This window comes from Varanus komodoensis, unplaced genomic scaffold, assembly GCF_004798865.1.
Source record: "Varanus komodoensis strain SLA01 unplaced genomic scaffold, ASM479886v1 scaffold3, whole genome shotgun sequence".
Taxonomy (NCBI): Eukaryota; Metazoa; Chordata; class Lepidosauria; order Squamata; family Varanidae; genus Varanus; species Varanus komodoensis.
The window spans coordinates 47,408,657-47,420,523 of NW_025335761.1; the positions used below are offsets into that span (position 1 = coordinate 47,408,657).

Here is an 11,867-nt window from a genome sequence, read left to right on the forward strand (position 1 = left end):
TACAGCTGATTCAACATCACTGTTTCTTTAACTAGGAAAATTAGATCTTAAAGAAACTTAATATTCACTGTGCTATACAGTAGTGACATCTGTGCATTTACTTGTAACCACAACTTTGTTCTATTATAGTTATACACAAAGTACATTAGAACAGAGAGCCAGTACTTTTTTTTGGCAACTGTGCTAAAAAGACAGCATACTGGTAAGACACCTTTTCCATTTTTCTCTATTGTCTGTAAGAATAGTGCAAAAAATCTAAGAACATTTCTGATGTTAACATTTCATGTTAACAGGCTTTTGGTTTTGTTTTTATGAACAATATTCAATACTATTACAGCACTAGTACTATTGATAATCTATTAGCATAAACCAATACTAGTACAGTATCATTAGTACTTGATAGGAAAAGGGGAAGCGGAGTGATTTACCACTAAATTTCATCGCTTCGTACTAGTGCCATGATAGCAATGGCCAAAGTATGAAGCCAATTTCAAAACATGAAATTAGGTTTTGTAAAGCACACTTGGACAGTATAGTCTAGCCTTCTTCAACCTGGTCATGCTGGCTGGAGATGATGGAAGTTGGACATGAAAATATTAGAAGGGTTTTATGTTGAGGAAGGAAGGTTTATTTCAAAAATAAACAAAATGCAAGTCAAAGTTCAACTCGCCACAAATGAAGAATATTTTGTGCAACTGCCAAATGCTTTTTTAGTATGTTCATGGAACCACCTGAGACAGAGTACCCACTGAATGCCACCTCAATACTGATTATTATTCTAGCAAAAAGGGAATAAAGGTATAGCATAAGGTGTGAACAGGATGGCATCAGATATTGTCTTTATTATTAGAGAGACACATTTTGAACTGATTATGCCATAATGCAAGCAAACAGAAGAAACCGTATTTTGGTATTTTTGACATGGGGAAGGGGGAGTTTACACAAAATGACAGGAACTGATGGCTAGACCAGAGATAACCAAGGCAAGCCAAAACATATTAGTCCAACTGCGGATTTGCCCAACTTCTGTAATAAGGTTATGCCAGCAAACATGTTACCAACCCCTCTTCCATTTTTGGATAGACATACACATTGTATAGTCACATGAAATGAGGCAGATAATGCTTTTGAAAAATTAAGGGCACTTATTGACTTCTGTATTCCACTTGCAAAACACACAACTTGTTGCAAATAACTTCTCACTTTTTAGAGGAACAACTGCCTTCCCTCTAGTACAATTTCACTGTATGGAAGCAGTTGTAGTCTACAGTGGGTCAGAAGACAGATCTGTTTGCTATCTATCTATTTACTGAATTTTGAACAAAGAAATCCCTCTGGTCTTTCTTACTGCGCCTATCTTGGCACCTTCAGCATTATAGGAATTACAACAGTTGGCAAAATAATCTGGGGGAAAATACAGACTGTTGGTTCCCCCAACAAATCAACAGACATGCTACTTTATTTTGACCATTTGTTTTATTTTTGCTGAAGCAAAAATGGAAGAACAGGAGTGTAACTGACAGGAATGAAACTGCAGACTGCTATCTTCAGTGCAGCAAGACCCATTCTTTTCCTAAACTAACATATTGCTAGACAAGCTTCATACCAAAGACTGAGCCAAGTTTTAGTACAGAACTGCAAGTTTACATCCTATTAGCATGTCAATAGTTTGTCTCTTCTAGACAAAACGCCTGTTGCAGCAGTCAACCTGCCTGCTGTCTGATGGCCAAAGGCATACACAATTTGCTTGCAAGTAGGGTCTCACAGTAGCAACAATCTATCCCAATCAATCACCAGTCAGTTAACATCATATACACTGGAAATCTAATTTAGTATAAGAGATACTAACTGTGGTACAAAGCATGTTCATGTTCTTTTTCTATACAGCTCTTCATGATAGGAACGTTCAAAATGAAAGATTATTTGATGTATTACAAGGAATATATCTCACTTAAAAGTATTCTTGATTTTGTAGCTACTCATTTAATTCTAGTTTGCTGTCCAATCAACTTGTCTAGAAATACTACAGAAATAAAATGCTACATATTACTTTTTGGATTATTTCCAGGCAGCCCTGCTCCTTTCAAATATAGGTGTTTATAGATTTGGTATTTCCTTAAAGCAACCTTACTATTACTGCTAAATATATTGAAATAAATAAATTGAATTTTAAGATTTAGTTTAGGCTTCAAAGACAATGAATTCTATGCAAATCAAAAGTTTCTTTTGAAATACACCTGATTTTATAAGATGCATTAATACAACACAATAACAGCACTGTTGTGAGCATTTTAAAGCAAATCCAGCAGATCCGCTGTTCAAAATAAACTAATAAAAATTAACAAGATTTTACCCAGCCTTAAAATTAATCATTTAAGTAAAACAAATGATAAACATTGAGACTTATCTTACAATCAGATCTGCACAGTCAATTGCTTAAATGTAAGCTTCCTTCTGCCACAAGCTAGAAGCTAGTGGTAGGTTTGAAGTGTTTTCAGAGCCTCTATAATTTTTACCTCATGGAATGTTAGCAGCAGCTGTTATGGGCTAGTGTGGGGGCTCCATCACAGGATTTGCATATATGTAAATCATATACTTCTCCTTTCTACATGCTTAGAGGTGGCAAAATGCCAACATAATCAAAGGAATTGTACTGATTTTTGTATTCTATCCTTGCAAGGCTCTTGCTTTGAAATCCTGTGGCTAAGGACAAGCTGTGCCATATGTATAGCCAATAATGCTTTTTTAAATATACCCTTTCAACTTAGAGAAGTATCAACCCAAGATAATTTTCTTAAATGCATGCTTTCAAAATGTCATTTTAAATAAATTAAACTTGTTGCATATTTGGGCCTTGGTATTTGCATTGTCTTTTCTCCACAGAACATAATACCCTGCCCCCATCAACTCACATTGGAAAGTTTCCAGAAAAACCACCCAGAGGTCAAGCCAGTGGCTGCTGATGGAGGTTTCCTGCTCAAACTAACAACCTTGTGTGAGCAACTTCAGGGGCTTGTGCCTGCACATTCCCCTCTGGGGAATCCCTTCGCCAACTGATGCAGGCAACTCCCAACATTCTAGTAACTGCATCATTTAGGAAACCATGTGAACTTATTTGTATACTGTCCTCTAATTCCTGAGGAACAATATTCCTTGTAGAGGCCTAGAGTGAAATAAAGGCCATGGACTCCATCAATACAGCAATTAATCAATCTCCAAGTCACCCAACTTTATGAAATGCTTAGCTTTTCACATCTTGTAAAAGTCCTGTCTTAATTTTCAGAGGGTAGCTATGTTAACTCTTCTGTAGAAAAATCAACCAAGAGTCCTGTGGCATGTGTTTTTATAAACTATAGCCACTTCATAGATCCATGGAATATTAACAAAGAATATCAGACTTACACACTCATGGGTGGAGGGGGAATAGGTTCATATATCCTGATAAACCATGATTCCTGCATCTTAACCTTTTGTCTATGATTCTTCTAGCTGCTGCTCCTCCCATATGGGAAAAGAGGAGACAGATTTGTAATGAGTGAAAGAAATTTAATGGAAAATGTACTTTTCTGTACTTTCTGCATGTAATTTCCTTGTAACCTCACTGTTTACAAGTCTTCCTTCACCATCATATGTACTGTAACTCCAAACTCTCCCTTATAGTCCATGTATCCATTAAGTGGGCTACAGTTCATGAAAGCTTATGCCAGAAAAAACTTCTCTGTGACACATTAATTTTGTCTTGAGAGGGAGGTCCTTCCCCATTCCTGCACAGAACCAGGAACTGAGGGCTACATTGGAACTTCAGACAGCTATCCACTAAGATAGATAGTGACAATCAAATTCTGAAAGTCCACCCCATTAACTGGCATGGTAGCTGGATTTTCAAGACTCTGTTCAAAGGAAATGGCACCAATGTTGAAAATAAAATGGGTGTCCCTCCTGACTGCTGACTTACAACTTTCAACAGTTTTTCTAAACTGTATCTCTTTTGCTACTACTCAACTCATTGCCAGGAAATATGCCACATTCAAGTATTTGATGCAACACTCAAATTAGAATCTTACCTAACAAAACAAGCAAGTTAGACATTTTTTAAATAAAATCTTTTTGAAACATTATTGGTGTGCAAAACCTGATTCTTTTTGAGCAACAGAACTTAAACTGTTAAAGGCAATCAAAGTATGTGACAGAAATTGTTATTACTGGAACCTTACAGTACTTTTCATGTAACACACCAATAAATTATGTAGACCTAAGCAGACTGTCTGAATATACTAACTGGACACATGAAAACTTTGTGCACAAGGAAAATGGTTGCTCTGCACATGGAAGTCAGTTTCTATATATACAAGAAGTATCTGAACTGCTCCCTAGTTAGGAACCAATTAATTTCCTTGGGCTTATTTGAAGGAAATGAACTTTCAACTTCGTTTCTGCATGTTTATACTACATGGAAGCTTTGCACATTTTCAAGGTATTAGATGTATCATACAGAAAAGAACATATGTGGAAAGGCAAATATTGACATGCATGGTGATGTTCTTCTGAAATTTAATTTTGAAATCTTGTTACAACGGAAGCCTTTAAAGAAAATGTGAGCTAGTGGATTCCAGGTGCACCGGATTGCTCACTTTATAAATCTCTCCAGTACCCCAACAGCTGTAATCTTATAGAATAAACTAGATTTCTTTATAATATTGAAAGCTTGTTGAATCATATCCACTTGCTGGATTACAGGCCATTCGATAGATCAGGCTAGCATTACACTTAATTAAACAAGGCAGAAAGGGGATATATTAAAGGATTCTTGCCTGGTGAAAGTTATACAAATAACTGAACAGAGTGGGCTCATTCTTGCACGACTCCATTCAGCTAGGCCCACTTACAACTGTGCTATTAGAAGAGCCTGTGGGATGTAGAATATCAATTTTATACTGCCACCATCTACTGTTTCTGTTGTTGGCTGAAATGTTTGAAGAATGGTCCTAATACAGAAACACATAATATGGAAACAGTGGCTGACTGATCCCTTCCCCGAAACCACTTAAATCTCCGAGGTTCTAGACCCTGACCTCAAGAGTTCATGAACTTTGTTGAAATGCTTTATTGTGCCTGTGATGTGACTATTGTAAAAGCCATTCACTATCCTTTATTGTTCTGTCCCATGGAGTGGCAGGATCAATCTTGTTCCCATTAATGAATAGAAGAGAATTTCTGTACGTCCCTCAAAGGTCTTAGTTCAGAAACAACAAAAATCTACATAATTATGGCTTTTCCATCTATTTCTGGGCTGTGTATTTTTATTGTTTATATTGCATTTTATTCTTTTAAATGTTTGCATGTACTTTATATTTTAACTGTGTTTTAAAGCAGAACTTTAGTTTTTTAACTTTTTGCAATCCAGTCATTAGGCAAATCAGAAATGTACTAAATACATGAGAGAAACATATTTCCCCAATTCAACCTCAACATAGATATTGAGAAAAGTATACCAACTAACTCAGCAGTTAAAGAAAGGATTTCAAGGTGATAAAATTTAGCAAATTAAATGTGAAAGGGCTGAGGGAACAATACGAAGTGTATTGTACCAGCAACATACCATTTTTTCAATGTTACAAGGGGAACACCTGTTCATCCTCTAAATCTAGGACAGTTAGTACTGGGCTGAAGGCATATAACAAATTCAAAAGAGATACCAGGACAATTCCTTACTCTAAAGAAGCTCAGCATATTTGCCTTAAATGTTGAGGAATCCCCTGTGTTGCATAAAAGGGAAGTTTAAATAAGTAACAAAACATGAGCAAGGAAGGAATAGTTGTAGAAAATTTAAGGAATAACAGCAGCATAATTTCATAAACGTTTCAAAAATCAGGCAATTTTTCAAAGAACATGCACCTCAATCCCATGGCAGCACATAGGAAGTGATACCTGAATGTATATCTCTAGCTGGACAGGGAGATCACATAAACAAACATTAAGCCTACAGTTTCCTTTGGACAAAAGACCTCTAACCCTCTCCTGGAATCATTACTCTCTCTGTTCTCAAGAAAGACACAGAAAGTTATTCCAAGCCTGAAGCAGGGGAAATTTGTGCCCACCAGGGAGAACTGTGCCTTTGCTGGAAGGGTTCAAGAATGACAACATGATTCCCCAGTGAAGCAGGATATAAATACCACATTGCTGAGTTTTTATTGGCAAGTAATTTGTTTATATCTATCTTAGGTAGGTCTTCTGTTGGAATTGGATTTCTAGCAGCTTTGTTATTATTTTTTATTGTGAGTTGATTTAAGTAATTCCCAAGTGAAAAGTAAAATATAAATGTAAAAAATAAATTGCAGACTGGCAGGCTACCCTCTTTTTTCTGAATAAGTGACATGGTTAAACTGTTCCCGCTTGTTATATCAGATTGGTAATTGCTTGTTCGGTACTCTAACATCAAAGTGGTGTCATATACCTGTTTTTCATGGTTTTAGAGCCTGTTGTATGCAACCATATTCTAACTAGGGCAGATATGTATGCTAAATGAATTCCCCATCACTGTTCCATCCCCCTGTGTCCACCCCAAAATCTGCTCTACAGGTTATTGTGATTTGCAGTACAAGGTAAGAAGGGGAAATCCTGCTGTTCCTGAAGGAACTTGTGTGTTTCACCCAAGGATAGAATTGTTTCAGCTGGAATTTATATTTTGTCTCTTCCTCCCAGCAACCCTTGGAAGGATCCCAAGTGCAACCTGAAACCAGCTCTGTACCTGGTAGAGACTAATTTGATTGTCCACAGCCTCCTCCCACTTTCCATCTTAAGACTGTAACCAAATGCAAACTCCATGACTGGAATATCACCCACTTCTTTCCTTCCCCACACAATCTATTTTGCTGTTTATCATCTTATCTGATAGAGAACTCAAAAGCTTGCACAATAGTTTATAACTTTTGAAAGAGTCTAATAAAGGTATTATGACAATATGGACTTTTGATGTTTTTGTTGAATATTCTTTCCCCATATAACCTTTTAAGTAAATGTTAACAAACTTGTTTCAACCTGGAAGAACAGAATCATACAGAGAAAATATTTCAGATTATTAGTCCTAACAGTGCTTCCCTGCCTGTACCAAATCCTAGTACTAACACTTACATCTACCTCCCTCCAATTTAGTCTTAAAATACAGTGCCTGTCATGGGGTTGTCAATTCTATTTACAGAGTACCACATGAACACAGACAGTAGGTTTCTGGACACAAAAGCGTGGCATAACCTCCATAAATTAGCACAACAAGCCATTCAAGGTAACATTTAAAACTGTGCTCTGAGGGACAAATTAAACATTGCACAGAATTTCTTGTAACCTTCTACTCACATCTTTTCATAATGGTTCTGGAAGATGGAAGGGAAAAGTTGCTTAACCCCTTCTCTACCAGTCATTTTGCTCTTTCACAATTGATTTAACCCCCAGAATGCACCTTTCCCTGCAGGAGGAAAAGGAATACAAGACCACAGCAACAATGGTGCTCGAGTTTTGTGGATGAAAAAGGAAAGAAAGTGAAGGTCCTGCAATAGCATGTAGAAAGAACTCTAATGGGAAGATGAGTAATTCCCACAGGAACAGCAGGAAGTACTCTAGTTAAGGATGAAGAACAGATAAAATTTTCCCATCGTTGCTTTCTTCAATAGGTATTTATCACACAGAATATGCATTGTGCTGTTAATGCTGAGTCAGGCCAGCATTTGTGTAGTGTTAGTGGGAGGCAGGGATGAGGAAGATCTGGTAGCACACAGAATTTCATAAAATATTGCTGGGTATACTGACAGACAAAATGTGGAGATGAAGATCTCTTGGTGGCTTGCAATGTATCAGCAAGAGCTTCTGGCTTCCAGTGGTTTAAGAAGAGCAACAATAGAAGACCTTATTTTCCTCCTAAAATAGGTTGTGAAAATCAAGGAAGCTAGGAGAAAAATCAAGGTAGATTTGAATGGAAGCTGTGTAATTTAAAGCAAATTTCTGGGCAGAATATATGCTCAATGGCATCTTCAACCACTATCTTGCACCTAGCTTATTTCTGCATGCAAGGTTCTTATTTAAAAAAAAAAAGGTTCCCACAAACATGAAGTCACTGCACAACCTTGCTACTAGCATAACCATTCCATAAATGAATATCAGGTATCTACATATGTGTGTGACTTGCACTAGATCAGCAAGGGTGTCTTACTCCTAATTATTTAACACAGCAACAGAAACACAATGACTCCTCAACCCTAAGTGCCAAAATGAAGAATGCTGAGGTTAACCAGCATTCGTTTGTGTGTGTATGGAAGGACTGGGAGCTCCATTCAGTTCTGGTACTCTTCTTTCAAGCCTGACTTTTACCCACCCCTGCTCTACCAAACCTTGATTGCAAAGGAACTTTATTAAAAAGATCATGTCTTGTATAGAACAGCAAAACTGTTCCAAAAGACCACAAAACAATCTATAACAAACTCTATTTACAAAAATACAAAATCTAGTTTATATTAGCTGATATTAGCTGAACCTTAAAGTATACAACAAAGACATCCCAACAAATGCCTTTTCTCTCAAATCCAACCCCAAGGACTTGCTACTACAACTTAGACTTACTAAAGTACTGTTGTTTTGGAATTTTAGTTCATCCTAAACCCAATATAGCATTTCAAGAAATGAATGAAACAGACTTTATGAACATTTTTAAAACTTCATAATATAAAATGTGCTGTATTATTTTTTCTCCTCATCTCAAATTTGTTGTACAACATTTCCAATACTTTTATTCATGCAAGAAGGCAACAGCAACAGAATTGTATAAACTGGCTTGAAATTCTTGGAAAGAAAATAGAATATAGAAATATAATAAATAAATCAGAAGGTGCAGCAGGTACAGTTCACAAGGTATTTTGCCCAATGGCAAGTAGGGAGATATGAGGTTTAGTTTAAGAGACAAGTAAGAGTTTAGAAGATTCCTGTAATTCAAACAATATTTGAACAGAAGGACTCCATATGGAGCAGTAGGCATAGGAGAAGTCTAGTTTTCAAGAAGATGCTTACTTATGCCAGCATCATAGGCACATGAGTGTCAGTTTGAAGTCAGACCCCTAATTGAGGCCCTTATATCTTAGAAAATGTGTTTAGTGACCCCAAAGGGCAATGGATAGAGCAGGAAATAGGAAAGTGAAAGGTCCAGACACCCACGAAGCAAAGCCCAGCTTCTTCTCTCCCCATTTTAGGCCACATGCGTAAGGCAGGGGAGGGGACAGCATGTCTGGCTATTTCTTTCTGTGTGGGAGCCCCAAAAAGTATACTACTAAAAACATCACTGCGGAATATGCCTCATCATCTTCACCTCCCATCATGATAACATGTTGTGTAAGCCACCTCATCTTAGTATCTCTCACACACATAAACTCACGAATACACCCTATCAAGTCCAAGAAGCCTTCCTTAATCAGGCAGACAACTGCCTGATTTTATCGGAACCCAGCTTAAAACGGTTTTATATATACTTGACATAACTATTGTTAATACTGATGTTGGATGATGACGATTTATAGACACGGTGTGCAAATCGTACGGACAAAGCTTTTTCGTTGATGTTATGCGTTGCTTATTTCCATTACCAAATGCTTATGTTACGCATTACTTTTTACATTACGAAAAATGCTCCGTGTTAAATTATTGCTTTCTCTCAATCCCTGGAATAAACGTACTTTTTCTAACTTGTATCGTTGTTGTTGAATTGAAGATAGGGGGACATCACTGGAGTAAAAGTCGGCGTGGGGGGCGATAAAAGCAAGGCAACGCTTTCCAACCACAGAGCCCCCCACCCCATCACCGGAAGGAGGTGGGTAGCTTGACGGGAGGCCCCTACACTGAGGCCTGGGCATGAAAGAGAAGCGGCGCCGAGTGGGAAAACAAAGGCTTCTCCCTCCGCGCCGCATCCCTCCGACTCGGCGCTGCCCTGACCGAGGCGGTGGCGACGTCCAGCTGCACGGGGAGAAAAGAAAAGGGGCGAGCCCAGCAGCAGCTCCGGCAGGTGCTGGGCCCCCTAGCCAGGCTGCTGAGGGGGGCCCGGAAAGCTCGGGCTCCGCACAGCGAGCGACGCGGGCAGCGAACGAACGAGGGAGCGAAGGGCCGACGGCGCCTCCTACCTGCCAGGTGGGACCCAGCCCGGAGCTGCCCCGGCTACAGGCGTCGCCTCATTGTGCCGCCATGGCTGCCGCTGCCGCTGCTGCTGCGGCTACTACCGCTGCCGCCATTTCGCCTTTGCCTTCGCCGCCGCCTCTCAACTGTCAGGTTCCTCCATTCACCTGGGGCTGGCTTGGACAAGCCTCCTCCCCGCCCCTGCCTACGCAAAAGGAGCGCCACCCTCGGCTTTCGCCGACAGGGCCTGACTCAACGCTGCTGGCGCAAAAGCGCTCCGAGAATTCGGAGCCGCCGCCGCCGCCAACGACGCCGCTACCACCTCCCGGCTATAGGGACACAGGCGCGCGCAACGCACTCGCCTAACGTATCGTCTCTTCTCCACCACGTTCCTTCCTTCCTTCCTTCCTTCGCCCTCGTCTCCGTTTGCTCAGTAGATGAAAGAGCGGGCGCGATTGGAAGGGACTGTAGGGTGAGAGGTTAAAGGTGGACAGATCGGCCAATCGGGTTGCAGGAGACGACAAAGAGTTTGGAAAGCGGCTGGAGGAGGAGGAGTTTTAGGAAGAAGTTCACGTGCATGTGTCGCCGTTTCCCGGGTTTGCATTGCGACTTGGGGAGCAGTCCTATACATGAAGCGGGGCGGGGACTACAACTCCCAGCATACTCTAAGTAGCCCTGAAGGCTGCTATCTAACCACACATAGGACAATATGCTTAAGGGTCTAAATCCTGGAGCCCTCCAGCCCCAGCTTGGTGCCCTGCCGAAGTGCTGGAATGCTACTTCCATTATCCCCACCCTTGTTCGCTGGGGGCTGGTGGGAGTTGCAGTTTAACACAGCTGAAGGACACGGTTGGGAACGGTGGTTTAAAGAAAACAAAATCAGACTCGTGGCGTTTTGAAATGTCAGTACAGAGCTCTTGACATGGAAAATGCCACCCGGCCCTTTCCAAAGATGGTCTTCGTGAGAGTCCGCAGGAATTTTCCAGGGGAGGCGGGGCAAGGCTGTACAGCAGGTTGCGGTAGTTGGCACCGCTACGACACGCGTGTGTGCTTTCCCTGCCCGTGCCCTTGGTCGCCGGCACAGTCGTCGCTTTCCGTGACATTTAGAATTCTACACAGAGCAGGAGGTGACGAGTGGAAGAGAGGAGAGGCTGTTCCGCTGCCAGAGCAGAAGTGTGCAGTGGATCCGTAGCTAACAGGGATGGGGCTTCTTTTAAGAGCAGGGATGCTGCAGTCCTCTGATTCCCTCCCTTTCCCCCTCAGACTTTTCTGTTCCGCCTGAGCTTGGCTGTAATCCTGGGAGTAGCTAGCGAAGAAATTGAGTTTCCCAGCCACGATATAGCATTCCATGTTGTAAATCGATATATTTGGGAGGTCCTGGTCTTGAATGGGCAACTGAGACTCTTTAGCCTTACAAAAGGCCTCCAAAAGGCTGGAGATGAAACCTTCAAGAACTGATTTGTTGATCTTGATCAATACAACTCCTGAATTTTTTGACCCTTCCAAAGGATGTGATTCTGGAGACTGACAGAATAAACAGCTCTACTTCTGCATTTACCACTTCCATGCTGACAGTACACTTTCTTGGTATTGACTATTGTTCAGAGGCAAGACCTTACTATAGGAACTGTTACAAACTTTTATTTGCTACTAGTACTATGAGAATAGAACAGGTGCCTCTCCCTCCCTCCCTCCCTCCCTCCCTCCCTCCCTCTCTCTCT

General features: G+C 40.5%; 1 protein-coding gene across 7 annotated transcripts in view; it reads right to left on the minus strand.

The window, feature by feature from the left end:
- Window positions 1-10,576, minus strand: part of DICER1 (dicer 1, ribonuclease III) — a 65,907-nt gene extending 55,331 nt beyond the window's left edge. For 3 of the 7 annotated variants that reach the window (XM_044437020.1, XM_044437018.1, XM_044437014.1), the window contains exon 1: window positions 10,155-10,482. The gene's annotated coding sequence lies outside the window, so the exon portion shown is untranslated. The other 4 variants (XR_006415405.1, XM_044437022.1, XM_044437021.1 and 1 more) reach the window with 4 other exon arrangements.
- Window positions 10,577-11,867: the final 1,291 nt, after the last annotated feature.